At 47.5% G+C, this 23,776-nt stretch overlaps 1 protein-coding gene across 2 annotated transcripts in view; it reads right to left on the bottom strand.

Annotated features, from left to right (window-relative positions):
• GRIN2C (glutamate ionotropic receptor NMDA type subunit 2C) overlaps nt 1–23,776 on the bottom strand; it is a 116,577-nt gene that overhangs the window by 72,934 nt on the left and 19,867 nt on the right. The window contains exon 1 of one of the 2 annotated variants that reach the window (XM_060271855.1): nt 18,115–19,117. The exons of the other annotated variant lie outside the window; for it this stretch is intronic. The gene's annotated coding sequence lies outside the window, so the exon portion shown is untranslated. Of the gene's footprint in view, nt 1–18,114; nt 19,118–23,776 lie in introns of those variants that run through there. 2 annotated transcript variants of the gene reach the window in all.

Genomic DNA, 23,776 nt, shown 5'->3' with positions numbered 1-23,776 from the left:
ATCCTAATGGGGGAAGGCACTAGAGACTCCCTGAAGTTCTCTAGGGATTTGATATCTGATCGCCTGCCCCATACACACACCATAGAAAACATTCAGATGTGTCAATTAAAGGGTTGGCTGCGTTTGGCCTAAGATTTGTAGGATGCTTTGGATACTCAAGATTTACACCTCTGCTGAAATGTGACGTTTCCCATCCTTATCTCTGGCTTAAATGTGGCATGTTTAAACACTGGTTTAGAGCAGTGTGCAACAAACACAACGAGAGGAAGGAGGATTGCAAACACACACAAACACACACACACACACACACATTCCCAGCCCCATGCATTCATCAATTCTGTACCGGTATGTACAGAGTCTACATCTCTGCAAGTTATATACACAAGGAGTTGCAATCAGGGTGCTTGGTTTGTGCTTAAGTCTCCAAGTCATGCAATCCTGCACGCATATAGGCTCCATGCACATATAATGGATGAATGTGCGAAAGTTGGGAAGGGGGAAATGAGGGGACTGCAAACCTGTCCCCCCCACCCCCCAGTTCATTCTGTTCATCATATGCATGTTCAAAACATGACAGCAGGGTCGTCTTACCCATAGGCACCAGGGGTGTCGGGCCACCCGGGCGCCAGGCTCTCAGGGGTGCCAGGCTGAGAGTCCAGAGCCCAAGAGTCCGAGGAAGAGCCCGCCCATCGGTCGGAGCACCACGATGGGCTCTTCTGCTGCGGGCAGCTCTGCACAGCGAGTTCAGGAGCGACTGTGCCAGCGAGACGCTGAGGCGGCCAGCCGGCTCCGCCCTCTTGCGTACCTGGGACTGGGCAACCGGGGAGGGAGTGCGCGCCGGGCGGATCTTTGCACCCTGGTGCCGCATATGCTTAAGACAGCCCTGCATGACAGCCAAACATAATCAGTGCTCCCCCCCCCAGAAAAATAGGTGCAGATACTCGCCATGAAGTTGTTACAGTAAGTGCCACACTTTTTAACAACAAAAAAGAGGTGCCAGTACTGCGTACCCTTGAGTGTACCCCCTGAAAAAGAGCACTGAATATAATGCATGTAAAACATGCATTCCAAGCAAATATCAACTTCCCCTGGCACAGAGACAAAATGATGGGGGAAATGGTTCAGCTTCTTCATTTCTGCATGTCAGGCCAAGAGGTGCTGTTTCAGACTCTTTTGAATGCATGTGCTTGGGGGGGGGGTAGATTTTTAGGTTGGGGGAGCAAACTGCAGAGTAAGGTTTGAAGATACGCTCTTGGAGCTTATATCTGGAATCTTTCAAAGAGCATTTGTTTTTTGTTACTTGTATACTTCATAACAATGAAAAAGGATGTTGAGAACCATTGTGAGCCGCTAAGAGATTTCTACTTCAAACCTGGAAGGCTCAATGCCTGCTATCAGAAGACCTCAATGCCCTTGGTGCATTTCAAACTACCTTTTATAAAGGACAACTTCGCTTGGATACTTATTTGGACATTTGGATGACATAGATCGAGCTTTATGTGTAAACTAAGACGGATGAACTGACGGTTATTGCGTTGCGAATGTGAGCTGGTGAGCTTTCCTTTCTTTTCCGCACTTCCTCCTTCCCTTTCGCTCTTTTTGGCTTTAATTAAATTGCAATGAAAATCAATTAGAACACTTTGTGACAAGAGACGCAGATATTCCTGAGGAATTATCACATGCAGCCTGAAGAACAGAAGTGCCTGCCCCCAACCTCCTTCTCCCTAAATGGTGTCCTCAGTCTGGCTGCTGTTAAATGTCCAAGGTAAAACAAAGAGATGGACAACCCTAATGTAAGGCCAACTTTGCCTCTTTTGTTCCCTCCCCTCATTTTTATTTTTTTAGGAACCAGCCAGCCAAATAGAAAATAAGAGCACCTTTAAGCATTGCAGGTAGGTCTCCCCCGCCTTCATACCTGAAACCAAGGAAGGGCCATAACTCGGTGGCAGACCACATGTGTTGGATGCAGAAGGCACCCAGTTCAATAGCTGGTATCTCTAGTTAGGAGGATTAGGTGAGATATAGCAGGTAGGCATCATTGCTTGAGATCCTAAGAAAGGTCCCATAGGTCAGATGAGACAATATTGGGCTAGATGGCCAAAGAGTCTTAAACCTGATATAAGGCTGCTTCCTAAAAGGAAAACAATATGGATGGCCTAGCATTGAGGATAGGCTTTTAAAGAGGAGATATTTCAAGGTAGGAGATTCGGCAGAAGACGGCGAGGATCCCAGGTGAGAGCTGGGAGGGTCCACCCTCATGACATAGAATAAAATATTGTTGATAGAGGGGGCTCTGTATTCTTTTTAACGTTCCCCCCCTCTCCTTTCTATTATTTTCTCTTTACTTCTGCTCTTCCATTCCCCCCCTTCCCTTTAGATTAGTTTGAATTTTCCTGTATTTTACACTGAAATCCTTTAATGAAAATTTGATAATAAAAGGCTCGGTACTCAAGTATGCACCTGAGCTTTCCACAGGAAAAAAGAAAAGAAAAGAGGATAGGCTTTTAAGGCCTAAGTGGGGAACCCAAAGTAGAAAACAGCCAGGACGATTCAGTAGTACATCAAGGTCCTTATTAATTCACTAGGAACAGGAATTAGTACTACAGTAAACTGTAGCCTGTTTGATGTGCCACCCTCCTTCGCACCCTTTCAGATGCAGAGTGAGGCCACTGAGGGCTTTGGTGGCAATGGCAGCTGCCTCCTCCCCAGCTATTCCTTCAGAACCACCAGACATCCCCCTCTGTTGCAGGACTGAGCCATGTAAGGCGGCCGCCCTGTTCTCCATAAGCTAACTTCCTGCCCTCAGGTGTGGCAAAGGATGCTGTCTCAACACGGACATTGAATTAAGAGTTAACCATCAATCTGGTTGGCCCTTTGTACAACAAATGGAGGAGGGGGAGAGCCATCCTGTCCTTCGTGCCTCAGGCGGCAAAATGCTTTGGGCCAGCCCTGACAACCTAGGTTTGCGCACCAAACAGCCACAGGTGGTTCCTACCCTTGGCGAGGGTTGCAGGGCTTCCAGCCGCAGCTACCCTTGTGTGCACAACCCCTTGTTATTAGAAGCATCAAACTTTAGAAAAGGGAGGATGCGGATTCTGTGAACAGATATCTCCCATTCTGCCAGCAGGGAATGTGGTGTGTATCAGTGCTGTTACAACGCAGGCTTCATATTTCTTGCCGCATTGCATGAGCCTAAGAAATGTCGGTCCTCAGAGCACATCTGGGGCAAAAGGGGTATCTGCCATGGGGATGTATAGGAGTTGTATTGGGATGGCAGAAGCAAGGGACGGAGAAATATTTGGCTCTCAGCAAGGAGAAAAGATGGGAGCTAAATGATGCTACTATCCTGGGCCAGTTTCTCAAGAGTCTTAAGCTAGGAGGTAGTTCCTAGGTCCTAGTGCCTGCCTGATCCTCCTCAACCTCGGCATGAGGAAATGGAGAAGGCATTGAAGCCAATACAAACAGACACCTGATACCTTCTCAGAGCTGACATTCTCGGTTATTGTGACTGCATCAAATTTGTGAAGGCATCGTCACATCACATACTCAGGTTTACACACTCAGGCCTCCCTGCCTGGGCTGGTAGGAAAGGCTCTTCTATTCATTGCTGTGAATTTCCAAGTATTTTTAGCCCTGTGATCAATAATTCATGGTGATTATGGCATCAACTACCTGAGACCAGTTTTTTTTAAAAAAAAAAAATAGGCCCAGAGTCTCTTAAATCCAAGATTTGCCCATTTTAATTTCACTTCAAGGACATTTAAACACACTGTAGGCAGCACTTTCTCCCCATAGAGGCTAATAAGTTTCTTCTGCATCAGATTTGATGCACCACTAACACTACAGAAACTCCTGCATCATGTTTCCGTTGCTTTGTGGCTCCATCTTCAGTTTCAAGGCTACCTCTGTCTAGTGAGAAGAGTTATGCACACCAAAACCTGCCTGCTTGATACCAGGACTTAATCTTTAACAGAAGAAGACCCGACGTTCAAGTATCACAGATGCAGGGACAGACTTTGATCTTTCGTGGCTTTCTCCCGATTGAAGTGCAGGGTGTTTGAGGACCGGGACATTTGCAGGGAAACCAAAATGCTTGTTTACAAAGCTATTGTACTACCAACCTGACTGTATGCTTGTGAAACATGGACCACTTGTAAACGCCATCTCCAACTCCTCGAAAGATTCCATCAACGGTGTCTCTGAAAATGTTTACACATCACTTGGGAAGACAGGCAAACTAATACCAGTGTACTGGATGGAAGAAGCAAAGATCACCAGTGTTGAAGCAATGATTCTTTAACACCAACTTCATGTTGTGCGGATGCCTGATGATCGTCTTCCAAAGCAACTTCTCTATTCCAAACTTAAAAATGGGAAGCCTAATGCTGGTGTTCAACAAAAGAGGTTTAAAGACTGTCTCGAGGCAATTTTTTTAAAAAATGTAGTATGAACACCAACAATTGGGAAACACTGGCCTGCAAGCGCTCCAACTGGAGAAAAGCCTTTACCCAAGGTGTCATGGGCTTTGAAGACACTCAGGACGCAACTCAGGACGCAAGGGAGAAACATGTGAAGAGGAAGGCATGCTTGTCAAATCCACACCGTGATCAACTTCCACCAGGAAACCAATGTCCCCACTGTGGAAGGACGTGTGGATCCAGAATTGGCCTCCACAATCTCTTACAACTCTTTGTTAAAACCATGTTTATGGAAGGCAATCTTACTCAGCTACGAGTGGAAGAAGAAGAAGAAGAAGAAGAAGAAGAAGAAGAAGAAGAAGAAGAAGAAGGAGGAGGAGGAGGAGGAGGAGGAGGAGGAGGAGGAGGAGGAGGAGGAGGAGGAGGAGGAGGAGGAGGAGGAGGTTCGGAAACTTGAGCTAGTGCAGAATTCAGCGGCCAGGGTGGCTCACCAGAGCAAGGTGGTTTGAGCATATTAATGTTAGACATTGAAGGAGATTGGAAACTGCATGGTTCCTTCATAACATCAAGTTCGCTATTCAATACTAAGATGAAGATCCAGAGCCAGAGAGATAGATCAAAAACCAGAAATGAAGAACAAAAGTAAAGTTATGATTCCCTGAACATATTATACATCATACATGAAATGTCATTTGAGCTACGGGTGTCTGTGTGTGTGTGTACACCACAAGTGTCCCGGAAAAACAGGAACATCCCATTTCCCCCCGCAAGAGCACAGTGGCCATTTTGAGTGCACAATTTCATGCTGAGAACTTGCCTTTAAAAAGTGGGTTTTGGGGGGCTGCGATATTGCAGTGTGCCCCAAAATAAAAATGGATTCTATGCGCCCTAATGGTGGCCGAGAAGCAGATACTGATGAATTGGAAGCACATAAAGATACAATTCCCCTTAATCAATGACTTGACAACATGACAATATTGGCAACATATGAATGGACAGCTTATAGATGCAGACTCTCCTTGGATAAATACAATGATACTTGGAATGAGTTTACACAGAATATATTTGGTTATTGATAACTATGTGTGTATTAGGATAATAAGATTACAAACATCTGTATACTAATGTATGGAAATGTAATGGAGTATTCCCCCTTTTTTCATTCTCATTCACTTTTTTCTTTTTGTCACTCTACCTTTTTATAAATGAAATTCTTCTAATAAAATACTAATAATAAATGACTGGTTCATACAGACCAAAAAGGGTCACCCTTGTGAAATTCGCTAAAGGTGCGCTATAACTCTTTGACCTTGCTCTACGGTACAGCGCACCCTGGTTCCTATCCAGCAAAGCACTTACGCATGTGCTTAAACTAAGCACAGACTTCAATGGGATTATTCACAAGCATAATGTTAATAATCATACTTGAGTGCTTTGCTGGGCTGGGGCCAGATTGTTCACCTCTTTCCTCATCTCACTGTCCCCTGTATCTCTCAGCACCCTCTTAACCTGCAAAAAAATAAAATACAAAAGAGGCGACTTTTTAAGGGCAAATGCAAAGATCAATTCACCTAGCTCTAAAATACACACTACAGTATTCCAGGGCTAAACAGTAGCATCTCCTTAAGTGCCAAGTTGCAACACACACACACACCAGCCAAGGACAGGATAAAGAGAATGAGGATGCCATCTCCATTTCTAAATACAGAATTAAATTGAGGTCAGTACATTGCTGGGGCTTTGGAAATCCAGCCAGAACTCTTCAGCTCTGCTTGCAGAGCACCAGGGTGCCATGACTGACAACAAGTGGTCAGAACTTGGGGAAAGGGCACCTCCGAGACAAGGGTTGATGCCTTGTTTTCTGATTCAAGAACACTGGCTCTACAAAGCACTGGGACACAGTCTCTATAATTCACACCCAGCTGGAACACCTTGAGCTTGCAACGCAATGTCACAGGCACTCTGAATCTCAATAGCACCCATTGTCTTATTCAAAGGGGATGCCCCTGATCTGTGAAATTGCCTTCCCCAATTCTCCCCCTAAGGAACATTATGAAAAGCAAAGCTTGGGGAGACACCCTTAAGGAGCCTGCGGGCAACATCTACATTACATACAGAGATTGGCTTTATCTTAGCTGAACTGTGATAGCTGCCCCCTCCCAAAGAATCCTGGGAATCACAGAGTGCAAAAATTCCATTAGAAGTTCTAAATATTCACGTACAGAACACTACCAGCCCCAAGATTCCACAGAGAGAGGAATTACTCTGTGTGTGTGTGTGTGTGTGAATTGATCTGTTCTGTAGACTAGGGGTAGGCAGAAGGGAGACCATGATCTAGTGGTAGATCTCTGGGTAATTTGAGGTAGATCAGCTAGGATTTCTGATTCACATATGTTTAGCAGTGGCAACAATAAAGTGACTTCTCCTAAAATTAAGAAAGCTGGCAGGAGCTTGGTTGTTTTGTTTGGTTTTGTTTTGTTTTGGAACTCCAAACAAATTGATAGGCTCTGATAGTTCTGAGGGTTCTGAGGGTGCTAGGCTCAAGGGGAATTCAATCACATTCCAGAAAATCCAGACAAGCACACTCAAAGTTGATTTGCTGCTCTTGCGTAACAAACCCCACCGACCTAAACTGGCCTTTTTGCAATAAAGAAAGTGACGGGGAAATGCACTGGAAAGTGTGGCGATAACACTTGCTTGACACAATGTTCTCTTGACACCCAGACATTCTGAAGGACACCCATAACTTGTGAATATGAAAAGTTTGAAGTGTTGTAGCAACAACCCTTATACATAAGGAGCTCATGGACAACGTAGAGAGACTATGGAATAATCAGTAAGTTCAGATAAGTGAGAAGTGGATAATGGAGATCACAACATTCACCTGGTCTAATAAACCCCTGGAACAGTTCTCTGTTGGGCCAGTTCAGAGAAGGTCCTGAAGTTCTGACAACACTCCACGATTTAAGGACATCTCAAGCAAAAGTAGGCAAACTTTGTCCATCACTTGCAGTAGGTTTAATATTTTAGATGGCGGGTACGTTTCTGCCTAGATTGCATTTAATTCAATTTTAATAATGTATGCACCCTGTCCTGGGATCATTTGGTGATGGGCAGGTTCATAAATCTCATAAAAAAACAAACTCTAGCGCCGAGCACCATCAGCTATGTAGCCCAAATGGGACTGCTGAAAAACAGAAGGAGGTGTTATCCCATGTCTGGGATAACCCTCGGGATTTGGAGAAATACAAAATACATTTAGGGGAAAGCAGTAGCAGCTTGTGTGGTGGGGCTGCACTGTGGAGCCCCCCTCCCGACACTGGCATCAATAATGAAGCTGACCTATATGGAGATGGGCAGGGTAGCTGTAAGGTCAGGATTGTGCAGGACCAAGGACAGGAACACAGACTTGGCTAGACCAGGGCACCTGTGCAGCCTCAACCTCACCACCACACCACCCCAATCCCAGGTAAACTGTAGCACCAGTAGGGCCAAGAGGGCAGCTCTGAAACTCCACCCTGCCACTATGGAGGGAAACATAAAGGGGAGGGGAATCTCCCCAATGGACCACTGAGAACGGAACATGCTCAGCAACCGCAGGATTCCTAGTAATGGAAAGCTGGGGGAGGGAGGAATGGAATGGAGCATCTTGCAAGCGGTCTGGCACCCTGAACAGGTGTGTGCCACACTGCAACATCTTGTCGCAGGACCCGCTTGCCCTCTTGACTAGTAAGGTAAAGGTAAAGGGACCCCTGACCATGAGGTCCAGTCGCGGGTGACTCTGGGGTTGCAGCGCTCATCTCGCTTTATTACCGAGGGAGCCGGCATACAGCTTCTGGGTCATGTGGCCAGCATGACTAAGCCACTTCTGGCGAACCAGAGCAGCACACAGAAACGCCGTTTACCTTCCCGCCGGAGCAGTGCCTATTTATCTACTTGCACTTTGACGTGTTTTCGAACTGCTAGGTTGACAGGAGCAGGGACCGAGCAACGGGAGCTCACTCCGTCGCAGGGATTTGAACCGCCGACCTTCTGATCGGCAAGCCCTAGGCTCTGTGGTTTAACCCACAGCGTCACCCGCGTCCCCTCTCTTGACTAGTAGCATGGCACAAACTGATCTACTTCTTTCGGTCAACATCAACCCCTTTCGAACAAAGACGGGACCAAAAGTAGCACTAGAAGCACCAAGTCTCCCCCCCCTTTTCTCTATGTTTTTCTCTCTTTGATATACCAGCAGAGAGACGACAATTCTTTCACTGACGTAAACAAGCATATCTAAACTCCAGACCCTAGTCAAATCATCCGTCCTTTACTCACTTTGACCCCAACTTTAAGGCTGGATTCGTCCATACAACAGACAAAACGAGGACATATTTTTTTGCAGTCATTTGGGCAAAACCGAACCAACCCAAACCAACTCACAACAGCACCAGTCAAATCTTGCTTTCTACTGAAAAAGTGTAGGGGGTGTTAGGGGAGGTGTAATATTGCTAGTGGGGGACCTGTTGTGCTCCTTTTCAGGTGGTTTGTCCACCTTTGGTCCCCACCCTGCACTCAGCTCTCACCTGTGGCTCCTGGAAGCTGTCAGTATACGAAAGCGGCCACACCTTGGAAATGGCTTCAACTGGCCAGCTAAATAAGGTGAAGGTCACCAATGGGTCTCAAACCCTCAGTGAGTTAGGGGCTTACCCTGCATGCAAAGATGTGGCAGACTGAGCGGATGAGACCAATACTGCATCCAACAGTGAAGAAGGAGGTTTCTGCATGTGCTGTAGAGAGAAGTGAGAGACAGATTGCGCTCATCAAGCTGGGAAGGTAGCCCATCTAGGATCCTAAACCTCTGCTGCCTTGCAGGATATCTTTGGGAGAAGAAAGGGCTAAGGAGTAAACCCTTCACAAATCCAGAGTGGAGTCCCTAAGATGGTTGGATGGTGTCTTGTATGCCTTCTTCTGGCAGCTCCTGCAGCCCAGCTGGTGCCAAGCATATTGCCCTGCTTTCCTTTGAATCACATCAGTGAGGTCGAGAGGAGGGTCTTCTTGTCTGCAGACTGTCTCGCCAGAGTGGTACATGCTCTAGTTATCTCTCGCTTGGACTACTGCAATGCGCTCTATGTGGGGCTACCTTTGAAGGTGACTCGGAAACTACAACTAATTCAGAATGCGGCAGCTAGACTGGTGACTGGGAGCGGCTGCCGAGGACACATAACACCGGTCTTGAAAGATCTACATTGGCTCCCAGTACGTTTCCGAGTACAATACAAAGTGCTGGTGCTGACCTTTAAAGCCCTAAATGGCCTCGGTCCAGTATACCTGAAGGAGCGTCTCCACCTCCATAGTTTTGCCCGGACACTGAGGTCCAGCACCGAGGGCCTTCTGGTGGTTCCCTTGTTGCGAGAAGCCAAGTTGCAGGGAACCAGGCAGAGGGCCTTCTCGGTAGTGGTGCCCACCCTGTGGAACGCCCTCCCATCAGATGTCAAAGAGAAAAACAACTACCAGACTTTTAGAAGACATCTGAAGGCAGCCCTGTTTAGGGAGGCTTTTAATGTTTAATAGATTACTGTGTTTTATTTTTCTGTTGGAAGCCGCCCAGAGTGTCTGGGGAAACCCAGCCAGATGGGTGGGGTATAAATAATATATTTATATTTATATTTATATTTATATTTATATTATTATTATTATTATTATTATTATTATTATTATTATTATTATTATCTGGGCAGCCCAGGACCTCCATACACACTGCCCAGGCTTGTGCCTTGGGGAGGTCACTTTGGTGCTAATGCAACGATTTGAATTCATCCCTGGAGGTGCTCTCCATGGTCTCTTGAGACAGATGGATACCCCAACTGAAAAAGGATTCATCCTCTCTTGTAGGATGTGTCTTCCCCCTCAAAAAATCGCTTACATAAGTGGGAGAAGAGACTCGGGACCAATTCATGCAAGAGAACGTCACACTCTTTGCCCCAATCCTAACGGAATGTTGTGACATCACAGCATTCTGTAAGGAGTGAGAAAAGGCTGAGACATTCTCCTACTGCATGGAATAATCCTCTCTCCCACTCATGTGGGCACAGGGGATGGTAGCCCATTTAACTTCCACACAGAGATTCTTATACAATAGGGATATTAGGTCTTCCTGTCATTCTGAGATTAGAGGCGCAAAGGGGAACCTAACTGATACAGTTAATACAGAGAAGCAGTTGTGATCAGTGTCGCATCCATATCGCTGGGTCCTCATGGCTAGCCTGGCTCATGGAAATAACTCCAAACCTTCCCCCCCCCCCCAACTTCACAGGGCATCCATCTTCCTCAGCATTTCCAAAACCCATCACGTAAAGGCAGCAGCTGGCTTGGGATCTGCAGCCTGGGCTCAAATCACAAATCAGCCACAGGCAAGTCGATCATACAAACTCAGTTCTTCATTGGGGGGGGGGAGAAATGCAAGGCAGGCACACACAGCTGTTGTGTGAATGAGGCTCAATCAACAGCAGCAGAACAAGATGGTATAAGTGATTGCACTGTTTCAGAGTACATTTGTGAATGTCCTGCCCCTCCTGCCATATACAATTTAAAAATCAAGTTTACACCGGCCAGCTTATTCCTATGAGAGTTTTAAATAGCAAAGTAACTTGTGAGAGCTTTTGCTTTCTTCCTTTCTAAAGGAGGGCATCCTATCATGTCCTCCCACCACCCTTGCAAACTGGAGTGGTACAGTCACTTCTAAAACTGCCACTTCATTCTGCTCCATACATAGAACCGCCCTGAAATAAGAACTGTTGCCTGGTTAAAAGGCAGTCTAGTTAGCCAAGGATAATATTCTGAAGTTCTCCTTCCTCCAACTGGCCAGGTGATAGAAGCCTCTATTCTGTTGAGAAGTCATCTTTGCCAAGAAAATGTTATTTGCTTAAGAGACAGGGTCCAACGACATATTCGGTCAGAGACAAGTGATGTGAAGCCAAACCATGGCTTAGCACAAACGCACAAGCTGCTGGAGAGGAGATTGTGGCTATTTTGCTGTTCCTCTGATCCTGCTGCTGTTGCTGCACTCCTGCAAGCAAAGCCATGGTTTTGCTTTGAATGTTATCTGAACCTGGGCTCAAGGTTTGTCTCATTCCAGAGAGACCACAAGTTGTAAATGACAAACAAAACATTGGTTATAATTATTGGCTTGTCTGGGGCAGTAGACAAACCTCACGCCTGGTTGAGATGACACACTAAGGCAAATCAGTTCAGTTGTATACTATACATGTACCTTCTTGGTAGTGGCGCCCTGTGGAACACCCTTCATGTGTCAAGGAGATAAAGAATTACACAACTTTTAGAAGACATCTGAAGGCAGCCCTATATTGCGAGATTTTTAATACTTGATGCTTTTAGATGCTGTAAGCTGCCCAGAGTGGCTGGGGAAACCCAGCCAGATGGGTGGAGTAATAATAATAATATTTTTATTAATAATAATAATAATATTTTTATTTTCTGCCCTGGCCTTTGACACTTGAGACACTATATATTTTAGGGCACCCCTCTATGCTTCTAATTGTAAATTGTTTTAGCAGTTTAGCTGGTTCCAATGTTGTTGTTTTATACCAGGCATCCCCAAACTTCAGCCCTCCATATGTTTTGGACTACAATCCCCATCATCCCTGACCACTGGTCCTGTTAGCTAGGGATCATGGGAGTTGTAGGCCAAAACATCTGGAGGGCCACAGTTTGGGGATGCTTGTTTTACACTGTTGCAACTTGCCCTGGGAACTTGTGGTGAAGGGAAGGGAAGACATCTAAAAAAAAGCAACAATGCTGAAGCATAAAAACTCCAACAGCAGAGATTAGAATTAGTAAAGAAATACTCTCATGCAACACCAGAAGATATTCCAAGCAGGTTTTAAAATTTAAAAAGCCTGGGGAAGAAATTTTCACCTGGTGCCCAAAAGACCACAAAGTAAATGCCAGGCGAGCCTCTATGGGGATAGCATTCCATAGCTAGGGTGCCACCATTGAAAAGGCCCTGTCCCCAGTAACCACCTGCCACGCATTTTCTTGGCAGAGATACCTAGAGAATGGGACATAAAGATTTAAGACCGTAGTCCCCAGCATGGCACTCACAGGCACCATTATGCCCTCAGACATCCCTTGGTGTCCACCAAGGTTTCCACCGCTCCTTCTTATTTTTAACTTTAAAACTGTTTATTTTGTTTGTTTGGCGGGATGCTTTTGGGGGGGGCAGCTTTTTATCTTTTTTATTTTTGGGGTACTGTATAGATGTTTGCCTGTTGTTTGGCATTTGTGTCTTGAGTCGTCAGTTTTCCTTCTGTAAAATGGGTATTTTGAGGTGCCCATGGCACTTTCGTCTATTTCAAATGTGTCCCCCAGGCCCCAAAAGGTTGGGGGTTCCTGATTTAAGTCAATTCAGGAAAAAAATATACTAACATGGAGGTTGCTTCTGCCTAGGAAACTTTATGGGTGCCATGTGCAGTTTGTCAAATGTGAATATGACAATGCATCTGTTCCACTGCACCGTCAGTTGTGGCTTCCTGCTGAACATACCTGTATCAAAATAGCCACTGAGCCTTCATCCTAGCTGATGAACTACTCACAGGATTTATGTAAGTAGCTTCCATGGGGGAAACGCCTCTCTCACGTGAAAAACGTTTTGATCTGTTAATATCCCTGATCAAGCAAATGCAGAGGGAACTTGTGGGGAAGTATATTCAGCACTTCTGAACAGCTGCAGATACTACAGTACCAGCTGATGCTTCTATTATTCTTATATATCATCATCATTTATTAATTTATCGATTGCCTTTTACACACATCTCAAGGCAATTTACAAACACACCATAAAACAAGTAAAAACTACCCCCACTGTTTGCAAAATAGAAGAGTCATTAACATAGCTGTCAACTTTTGGATTTGAAAATAAGGGATCAGCAGCCTCACCTGTCCCGGGGACAGTCTATCTATGGTATATCTAACAATCCAGGATAGCAGTGGGAAACGGTGCTGGAATAAGGGAATTTCCAGCAAAAAAAGGGAAAGTTGACAGCTGTGGCTTGGAATAAGGGAGTTTCCCGCAAGAAAAGGGAGGGTTGACAGCTATGGTCATTAACGGAATTAATATCTTCCAAGAGGTGGTCCTGTAAAAACGTATTTCCATTAGCGTGCCGGTCTATTTAACTGGCACAACAATGGGCAGCTGCAACACATTGCAAAGCAGCAGCAATAGGAAGTTGCGAGACCCATGAAAAAGGCTACTTGCCCACATAGATACAACATCGTGTGTCCCGTCACAATTACCTGAACGGAGCTGTGCGATATTGAACTACAGAGGAAGCACAAGCACAACAATATTGCTGCATCAGCTGTGATCAGGTTTCACTGGTTTGCTTCCCATAAATCCAATTAGATCTTTCTCCAGCCTTCCACTCACTTCTCCATCTCCCTGCATTTGTATCGGGATCCCTCGACACAACCTACATGCAACATAGCCATTTCACAGAGGAGCTGCGAGACGAGCAATTTCTCTGAAGCATTCTGTTGGGGACAGAACCACACCGGTGCTATTTTCCTAGAAAAAGAGGTGCCAAAACTCACCATAAACGCCTCTTATCATGGCAATGGCACCCACCTGAGAGGTGCCAAAACTGAGCCTGGCTGGGGGGGCGGGGAGGATAAGCCCTGCATAGGACCTTCCTCTGCAAAATGTGATGAAGGCTGAAGAAGTCACAAGTGTCTGGAGCTAAAGTGGTTTGGAGATTGTTGCAAGGGTGGCACTTAGCGAGTGTAAACAGAATTGTGTTTGTTTAACTCTTCCCAAGGCTGAGATCTGAAATGTTTAGTAGCATTTCAGTAATGCCAAAGGCAGGAGAATGTGGTCAGTAAATTTGAACAGCAAATATGAAGAGTTGAGAGAGGAACAGCAATTCAGAATTGTAAGATACTCCTCCCTGTTCGGGGGGGGGGGGGAGGAATGCGGCAAAACGGAACCCAAAGATGAACTACTGAAGAAACGTATAAAGTCAGTAACTATCTAGGCTTGATGCACCCATCTCAGGCTACAGCTGGAATCAAGCAGTTCTAATCACCCCTGTGTCTCAGTGATAGGACTCTCCACGCAGAGGCTGTTTCAAACCAGAGCACAGAATGGACAGAAAAGGGGACCAAGAGGCTCCAAATGTGCTAAATTCAAATATACTTTTTTTTTTTACTGGTATGTCAGGTGATCCAAGTCTTGCCAAACTACAGTGGTACCTCTGGTTGCAGACACGATCCGTGCCGGTGTGCCGTTCGCATCCCAAAAAGTCTGCAACCAGAGTGGCGCTTCTGCGCATGTGCGAATCACGTAGAAGTGTTCTGCGCGTGCGGCGAAACCCGGAAGTAAAGACTTCCGGGTTTGCCGTGTTCACAAGCTGAAAAGACTCAACCTGAAGTGGACGCAACATGAGGTATGACTGTACAAGGGAACGAGAAAGACCCAGGAAAATCGTTCAAGAATGAGAGTTGTAAGCAAGTACAGACTCCTGTGCTATGTTTTCCCTCTGTCAATTTCAAGCTGTGGCTACACAAAACCACACCAATGCTGCCTTTCTCTCTGCTTTCCCCAGGAAGTACGTAGCAGGAAGAGTCGGTGTTGGTGGTTTGATCCTGCTTCCCTGCCTGCTTGTCCAGTTTTCCTGCATGCTACAGATTCCCGCCCCCCACCCCCTGCTCTGACTGTACTTTTTATAAATGTATTAAAAAGAGGGAGGGAAAAACGGCCTCTTTAATCCATATTTCCTAAAGCCCTCTAAATAAGCATCACATAAGTACTTATTTAGGAAAATTATTTAAAAGGGAGATTATGAGCCGAATGGATTGGGAAGTCACTGCTGCTATGTCAAGGGTGGTCAACCCCAAGGCATTTCAGAGCTACTACATTCCCTCTTCAAACAAGACAGAGGCTGTAGGTGCAGGGAATAAATTCAGGTGGAAGCAAATATTGGCCTATGTCCCCACCGCCGCCTTATGAAATGTGGGAGCAGATTTGGGTCTTGGTCCTGAAATCATAGAGATTTTTGCTATTGGACGCAATGGAAGGGCAACATTTTCACCTCTGTGAAGCTCAAGGGAAATGATGGCTGATGGCTTCTTGAGAAAGCCTTCAAAACCCAGTATTGCACATTTCTCTTTCCCAGCAGGAGGAGGAGGAAGAAGAGGAGGAACATCTAGCTTATCACAGCTCCCAACATTTTGCATGCAAAGCTCTGTTTGTAGGGAACACCTTTCAAGCATATTGTTTTATAATATATAAAGGCAAACCTGTTGCAGCCGTATTTTGCTGGTGCTGCCGTAAACTGTGGATTTTGTTGGTGCTGCATTTTCCAGCATACATGCATACATGCATGCGCGCACACACACATATTGTGGATTGCTAAAGAGTACACAGAGAAAGGTGCAAGAGAAGAAGGAAAACCCCCAAAACAGCAGCAAAAAATTCCAGTGGAAATGAATGGAAACTGAACAGATCCTTCCCTTGTATATCCATGGAGCTTGCAGAAGAGAACCTCCTGGGTCCCCGGTCCCCCCCCACACACACCTCCAGTAGGAGCAGAGTTTCCAGTTTCTAATTCCAAAGGCAGTGAGACTAACCCCATCCCTGATGGCGCTCAGGCTACTGGTGAAAACGTTCTGATTCTGCATAGCTTTTAATACATCTTTAATAAATGAAAGGTTTTAACTCTGCTTTTCCCCCCATGTTAAGGTTTCAGTTTTCATTTTTTACTTGATGGTATGGTTTGTTCTTTTTGCTTTTCTTTTTAATGGTATGATTCCCCTCCCCATATATATATATATATATATATATATATATATATATATATATATATCCAACCAACCTGGATAATATTTCATTTTGGATTCAGTTTCTTTCTCGCCACTCATATCAAGCCATGGCAGGTGGTTATGGTGAACAAAATGGCCTTATTTATAAACCTCTCTTTACTATCACCTTCCTCTCCTCCGAACACATATCTCCAGGTAACACACACAACTGTCAGTGGAAATTATTTTAACTCCCCTTAATTTTGTGGATAATGAAAATTCCTTAAAATATTCGTGTGTTTAAATCTGTTATCTGTGTGAGAGTTATATTTTATTTATTTATTTATTTATTTATTACAGTTACGTGTTGAAAATAAGCTCGGGGTTACCCCCCTTTCTATTTTATCCTCACATCAACCCTGTTAAGTAGGTTAGGCTGAGAGCTCATTGGCCCAAGGATGCCCAGGTCCTAGTCCCACAGCCTAACCACTGCACCACACTAACCAAAGCTACAAACTTTAAAAAAATCCTAAATCTGAGGATGGCGTGAAGCACAGGTTTCACTCCTCCACGATTGAGATTTTGAAGTGTTTTAATTGGGCTAGAAGGATCCCTTGCATTATAACGATCTCATTCCAGGAAACAACCCCACAGCCAAGTTTAAGAGAATATAACTAAAGGAAGGGAGGGAAGTTAGTTGGAACTAGGTAGCAGGGAATAGTGCACATTGTTGATATAACAGAGGACAAAGTGGAAAACTGAGATTATAGAACAGAAGGAGGCAAAGGATGGGGAGGGGGAGATTCAGGAGAATCTACTTCTGTAGCACTTCCAAGGATACTTGAGGAGGGGAGAAGATGGTGATGTAATTCTTCCCCTTCCACACTTTGCCTCATTAACCTGGCTGACTCTGTTTCTCAACCCCCGGCCAAAAGGTCTCCCTCTCTCTCTTTCTCTCCCCCCCCAAACTTCCGGATGCGCATGAATAATAGCCACCACCACCACCAGTCCCAAAAAAACTTCGTTTCCAACAGCTACCTTTCCTTTCCGACCCCGATGCTCTAATGCATGTCCACCTTATTAGTAGAAACCGTATCATTCATAGCATTCTTATGTAATTCCCCCCTTTCTCCCCTTTGCTCCTCCCGCAGCAACAGTTGGAGACGGGGGGGGCGGGCGGGCGGGCGGAAGAGCGTTATCAATACCAATTAGAACCCTAATCGTTTGTAGACAAATGCCAGAAGCCCAGGAGGAACAGGGAGGGGAGGGGAGAGGGAGAGAGGGCCATTTGTCACCGGGACAAGACTCCCTCCCTCCCGGGCTCCAGCTCAGACACGCAAGAAGGAAGAAGGGAGGGAGCGAGGCAAAAAAAAAATGCAGCTTAAAAAGGTCGCATATGGATTAACCAAAAATAAATGCAAAGTGTCCTGCCTGATGCGATGTTACGCAAGGTGCTGGAAGGGCGGTGGGGGATGTAAAAATACCGACACTCGGCGATTTTAGAGGGAAGAACAAGCGAGCGCGCCAACACACACACATACACACAAGCCGAACTCTCTTGCCTTCCAACCAACCCAACCTTGGCGTTCCGTGGAAACGCTCCCAACACAACCCGTAGGGTGGGTGGATGGGAGCTCCTTTCAAAGTGAAGGCGAGAGAGGGGGATAGTAAGGAAAGGGAGTTTTTAAGGAGGGGGGGGGTTCTTCCTTCGGGGTGCAGAACTTGGGGAAAGCGCCACGGACTTGGGGCTGCGAAAAGCCCCCCAGGAACAACTCCAGGCGTGACATTGACAAGGTGGCAGCGCGATGGGCGCCTCTCGGGTTACTTACTAGCGAGACGCCGCTGTTGCTGCGGCGGCGGCGGCGGCGGAGGGAGAAGTAAACAAACCGGGGCTACTTACTAGAGGGCAAGTGCGGCGGCGGAGGGCTGCATGCCCTGGTCTCCGGGGCACGTCTGGGCTCCTCGCGGTCTTGGGAAGAGGGTGGTGCTGTCGGGGGTCGGCCACCCTGCCCGCTCGCCAACCCTCTGGCGGCTGGCTGGGCGAGGCATAAGCGACCCTCGCCTCCTTCTTCCGCGCGTCCTCTCCCGCCTTCCCTGTCGGTACCACGGAGCCAGACGAGTGGCGCGAAGGGCTCTCCGTGGCTGCCTGGCGGGGGTCACTAGCGTATCCTTGCAAGGAGTGAGGGTGGGGGACACACCGAGGGATCCCAACGACTTTGGAAGGGAGGGAGCGAGCGAGGTGGCGGCTAGCAAGGTGGAGGAATTGCCCTCCGTCGAGGGTCGCCCTTGGAGGAGGCAAGACGGCCGCGCGCCCGGGATGCCAGCAAGTGCCTACTTCCCGCCCGCTTCATCGCCCTCCACGGCTCTCCATCTCCGCGGCCGAGGAGGAGGAGGAGGCGGGCGGGACGGCGGAGAGGATCTTAGACAGCAGCAGGGCTGCGCAGGGCGCTGGCACAAAGATCGGGCAGATGTCCTTCCGTGCGCGCGGGGCCGCCCGGGCTGCCATCCCCTCCCCTCCCCTCTAACCCGGCCTGAACCCTCCTGCAACTTGGCGCCTAGGCGCTGGGCCAGCGAGTCCCAGGAGGGGGACAGGTGGCTCCGATTAAAGCTGCCTCGCTCCGTCTGCGCGGGCACCGCTCCCAGTTTAGGAAGAGGGAGGGCGCTCGGGGCGGGAAGCGGGCGAGTGGCCTTTGCCTCCGCTCGCCCGGTGGCCTTGGTCCGCCTCTCGATTGCCCCCCTTCCCCAGAAAGGACGCACAGGGCAGCCTCTCCTTTAAAGAGAGCCCAGACGAAGCGCCGCCGTCGGAAGACCGAGGTGTCCCCACGTGCGCCCTGGAAGGACGCGGGCGGGCGGCGCCCATACACGGCCCGAAGAGGCAGAGGGTGCCTCGTAGGCTCTAAAGCACCCAACACGCACCCAAGGTTGAACCGGTCCGGGAGAAGCCAGACGGATCCCAACGCGGAACACACCTGCGAGCTAGTCGGTGGAGCGGCCGTAGGAGCCCTTCCGTGCTCGGCGGACCGCCCGCGCTCCCCCGACGCCCAGCCACCGCTGCCTCCCTTCTTCTCCCCAAGCTCCAGCCGGGAGGAGCTCGCCTGTGCCCTTCGGCTGCCCACCTCCCCTCCTTCTTCCCGCCGCTCCTGCCATGCTCTGCTACCCGCCGCGCCTCTAGCCCACGCTCTTCCCTGCTCCCCAGCCAAGAGCTTGGCGTCCCACCAAGGTCCTCTTCCGCAGCCTGCCCCTTTAAGGGCGCTCGGACCCCGGCCCTTAAGCAGGGCGCCGTGGGAGGGGCCTGGAGGGAGAGGGAGCCGCCCCCGCCCCTCCTACGCAAAAGGGAGGAGAGGCGAGGAGGAGGAGAGCGCCGAAGCCTTCGGAGTCAGGAGCCTCCAGCTGTCGCCTGGACCCCATCAGGGCTAAGGGTCACGTGGTCAGGAGGCTTTTAATTTGGAACGTGGGGTAGGGGTGGGGAAACGAGCGGAGTCAATGGGCAGGGGAGATGCTTTGCCATTAGTTTGCTAGTAGGAAAGACAGAAGGCAGGGCGATTTGGTCCCTTTGCCAACTCTCATGAAGCTTGTTTGCATGGCATGCACCCCACACAGGGCGCAGTATTTGCATCTTCAGGACTAGTGCCATGGGTAAAGGCAAAGGTAAAACGGTTCCATCCGCCTCTCTCTCTGCATTGGGTGCCAGGCGTTGGTGCCCACCCACTCTTGTTGGACCCCAACTCCTATCAGTCCCAGCTGGTATGGCCAGGGTGGTCTGTTGGGGAAGTTGCCTGGCCTCTTGCTGATTCCTGTAACTCTGGTGCAGGATGTACGTACCTGGCAGAGAGAGCTCTTCTCCATCAGTCTGGGTCTGGGTATGGATGTGACCACAACTGAGAAGACTGGTCACATTGCAGGCTGGCAGGACTTAAGCAAGCCTCCTCCATCCCAATCATACACACCTTTGTTCTGTTTTATTGGGGAGGGGGCTACGTTTCTACACCTCGCGGGTTTTCGCAGGTGAAATCTTGTGAGACGCTGCTGGGAAGTGAGCTAAAACACTCAGATATTGTTTAAATCAACACATCAAAAAACTGAAGGCCAGTTGCCTCAACACGAAGACTCCCGAGGCTGGTCTTGTGACATGTAAAATAATTAAACTGGGGCAAGATGACAAGCTTGTTCTTGGTTTTTCTAAAAGCACATGGCCAATTATGTACCAGCTTGGACCTGAAAAATGTGCAAGAAGAGCTTTCTGTGCCAGAGAGCCATCACAGACTCTTAGCCAGGAGACTATTGTTTTCACTACAGAGAAGCAGTCTGTTTAGCTGGGGCAGTAGAGTTTGTGGCATCCTATGTTCATAAATCATAGAATTGTAGGGTTGGGAGGGACCCTGAAGACCATCCATTTCAACCCCCTGCAATGCAGGAATATGCAGCTGTCCCATACAGGGATCGAACCTGCGACCTTGGTATTATCAGCACTGCTACACACTAACAACTGAGCTATCAACCTGAGCTATTCATTTCTCCCAGGCCTCCACAAGCTGCCAAGCTTATATTGCCAGTGGTATGTGGGACATTGGGGTGGCAGTCCAGGGCCCCATGCAGCAGAAGAAGCAGGATGGCCCCCACAAGGCCAGCCAAGGATGTTTTGGCACCTGAGGCTCACCACACTTTGCCTTATTAACATCCAGAATCTAAAATTATCCAATTGCATGGCATGGCTGTAAATTACAATGGAAATCCCAAACAATTTTGCTTGAAAGCAGAACACAATGGCTGGCATGCAACGAAGCTTTGCTCAGAGTAGACCCACTGAAATGAATGAACATGGCAAACTTAGGTCCATTAATTTCAGTGTGTCAACTCTGCACAAAACTCAGTTTAATATCACCCAGCGAACTCCCACCTCCACTATGTTCTTTAGCTTAAATAGGAAATTTAATAAGGAAACACATTTTAAAGTACCTTAAATTGAACACAAAATGTCCAGAATGTCACAGACCAGGGTACAAAACTTCAGAGAGAGAAATGTTCATCATACCGTATCAAGATTGCTTTTCTAATGCTGGATTTCAAATTCTTTTGATATGCAATTTTTTAAAAAAAAGAAAAGAAGAAAGAAAGTGGGAAGTAGTTACTTTTGAAATGAGGATGGTGAGGATGAGATCTTGATTAGGAAGAATTGTCCATTTGCAGCGGCTAATAAATCTGAAACATCCTTTGGGGGCAGGCAGGGACAAACCCAAAAGTTAGCTGTTCCCAGATAAGCGCAGGACCTGGTGAAGAATGGCTCTTTAAAAAACCACCAGCAGCAGCAACAATAGTGTGCTTCGTCCTTGAGCAATCAGCCTGTGCTGGCTGATCATTACAGAGCGGCCACATGATGCAGAAGAAGCTATAGAGCTTCTTCATTTATAGAGGGAGGTTCTCCACAGTGAAGTCTTGCCTCACTATGACACTGTATGCTAATTATACACGGCTTGCGCAATACCTGCATAAAGTTCAAGTGAGCAAGTGCAGCCCCAGACAGGACAATATTTCAGAAATTCCCAGGCGGTGCAGATCTGGCTGATCAGTTCAATCTGATAACCTTCTCTAAGAGCGTTGTAAATGCCTGACACGTGACTTGCCGCTCGTGAGCCTCTTTTGTGCCATTGGTGCACAAACTGATAAGGGGCAAGAAGTTTTTGTTTAAATCAAGTGTGCCTTCCAGCCAGTGTCAGAATTACAAATACAAGAAAGGCGAAACAGGTTAAGTGGTAACAGACCACACTGCCAGCTATAACTGTGTGTATTTTTCTGGAAACAACTGAATACATTTTGCTTTTTTGTTTCAAGAAACTTGTCCAATTGAATCAAAAGGTCTATGTTTTTGGTGTTCATTTTGTATTGCTTTTTAAACTACCTTCAGTAATATTTTTTCTCCCGTTGGTTTTCAGCAATAAAACGAAAGAGTAACCATCACTCTCCCACCCCCTGGCCTTTTGTACTGTTTTAAAAACTCCCCCCCCCCTCTGTGTGTACATTGCCACAACACAAAGCAATTAATAAATTATAATAATAATGACAACAATGAAGGTCTACAGAAGTACCAAGAGAGTCGCAGAGGGAAGAGACTTCCCCTTTCTCTTCCATCAATTGACACATGACCACCTGGTCATCTCTGGGCCAAGGGAAGAGGTGACTGGTGACTGGGAATAATAGGACGGGAGGCCAACCGTAGGTGGCGCCAGAATCAATGACAGCAGAAGGCACCCTCTGGTTGTAAGAAGGGAGGCAGGCAGGAGCTGGTTGAGGGCAGTGCCACATTTGCCAAAGTAGACCAACCCCACCAGTGGCCAAGGCTGAAAAAACTGTCCCACAAAGCTACAGATATACTGGAATCTGCTAGTTGTTGTGACAGCCCCCCCCCCAAAAAGAGGATGAGTATGGCATGTAGAACAGTTTGAACAAGACTCAACTGCCGAAGATCTAAAGGGCCTTGGCCCTGAGCAGTGCCTGGATGTGTGGCCACCGGGGTGCTTGATTAAAGCCACTATGAATTCCAAAAGGGAAAGAGTGGATAAAAGCTTGCAATCCTAGCCCCACTTGCCTGGGGAGTAAGCCCTATTGAATTCAATGGGCCTGGCTTCTGAACAGACATAGTTAGGATTGAAGCCTAAGTAAATAGCTGGGACCCAGCTCAATCCACAAAACTCTGGAGGAATTTCCAAAGTTGCAGGGTCCCAGGATATAGGCTTGAGCATGCCCTACAGCTAACCTGTCATTTTTGGCTGTATATGCTGCGGCAGAGATGCGGCATCCAAGGCGATGAGTGCTTAAGATTCACTTTGTGCCTCTTTCATCAGCAGCAGCATCCACTGAAACATCCTGGTACGGCTAACGCGGCTCCTGGCATCATGCAGCTACTTGCGCAGCAGTTTGCGCCGTCAAGTCCAACGATCTGGACTGTGGACCCCTAAGAATCTTGGGTGCACGTTACCAGTTACGCCTGTGTGAGAGACAAGGGGAGTTGGCTCATCCACGTGAAACTCCAGGACTGAATGAGAGTCGCGAGTTCCGCTCTGTGCTTCAGGCGGAGAGAGTGAGGGAGTCTATTACAGCACAGCTAAAACGCTAAATATAACTCAGGCTGTTAAGGGTGCCTATCTTTAGCACTGTGTAGACCACAACTCCAGTCCCAGGCATGGTGACCGGTGTCCTGTCGATACTAACAGGAAGTGGGATAGCTGAGCAACTGATCTTGATCTGCAGTGGGTCAGTGGCAGGTCAAAGCACAAGGATTCCTGAGCTTTGCTCAGATCAAGAGGAAAGGATAGCAGCACCTATGGGTAAGAGCTACTGCCCTGCAGGATATTTGTATTTATTTCTGAGCTTGGGCCCACGTACTTAAGAAACAATGGTTTAAACAATCTCCCAGCCTCAGTTTCCCCACTCCACTTCCAGTCTGGGGATAGATATGACTAGTATATGGATGCAGAAAAGGTAAAGGTAAAGGGACCCCTGACCATTAGGTCCAGTCGTGACCGACTCTGGGGTTGCGCGCTCATCTCGCATTATTGGCCGAGGGA

The sequence above is a fragment of the Zootoca vivipara genome, chromosome 2, assembly GCF_963506605.1.
Source record: "Zootoca vivipara chromosome 2, rZooViv1.1, whole genome shotgun sequence".
In the NCBI taxonomy this organism is placed as follows: Eukaryota; Metazoa; Chordata; class Lepidosauria; order Squamata; family Lacertidae; genus Zootoca; species Zootoca vivipara.
This window is presented reverse-complemented; position numbering and strand designations above follow the sequence as displayed.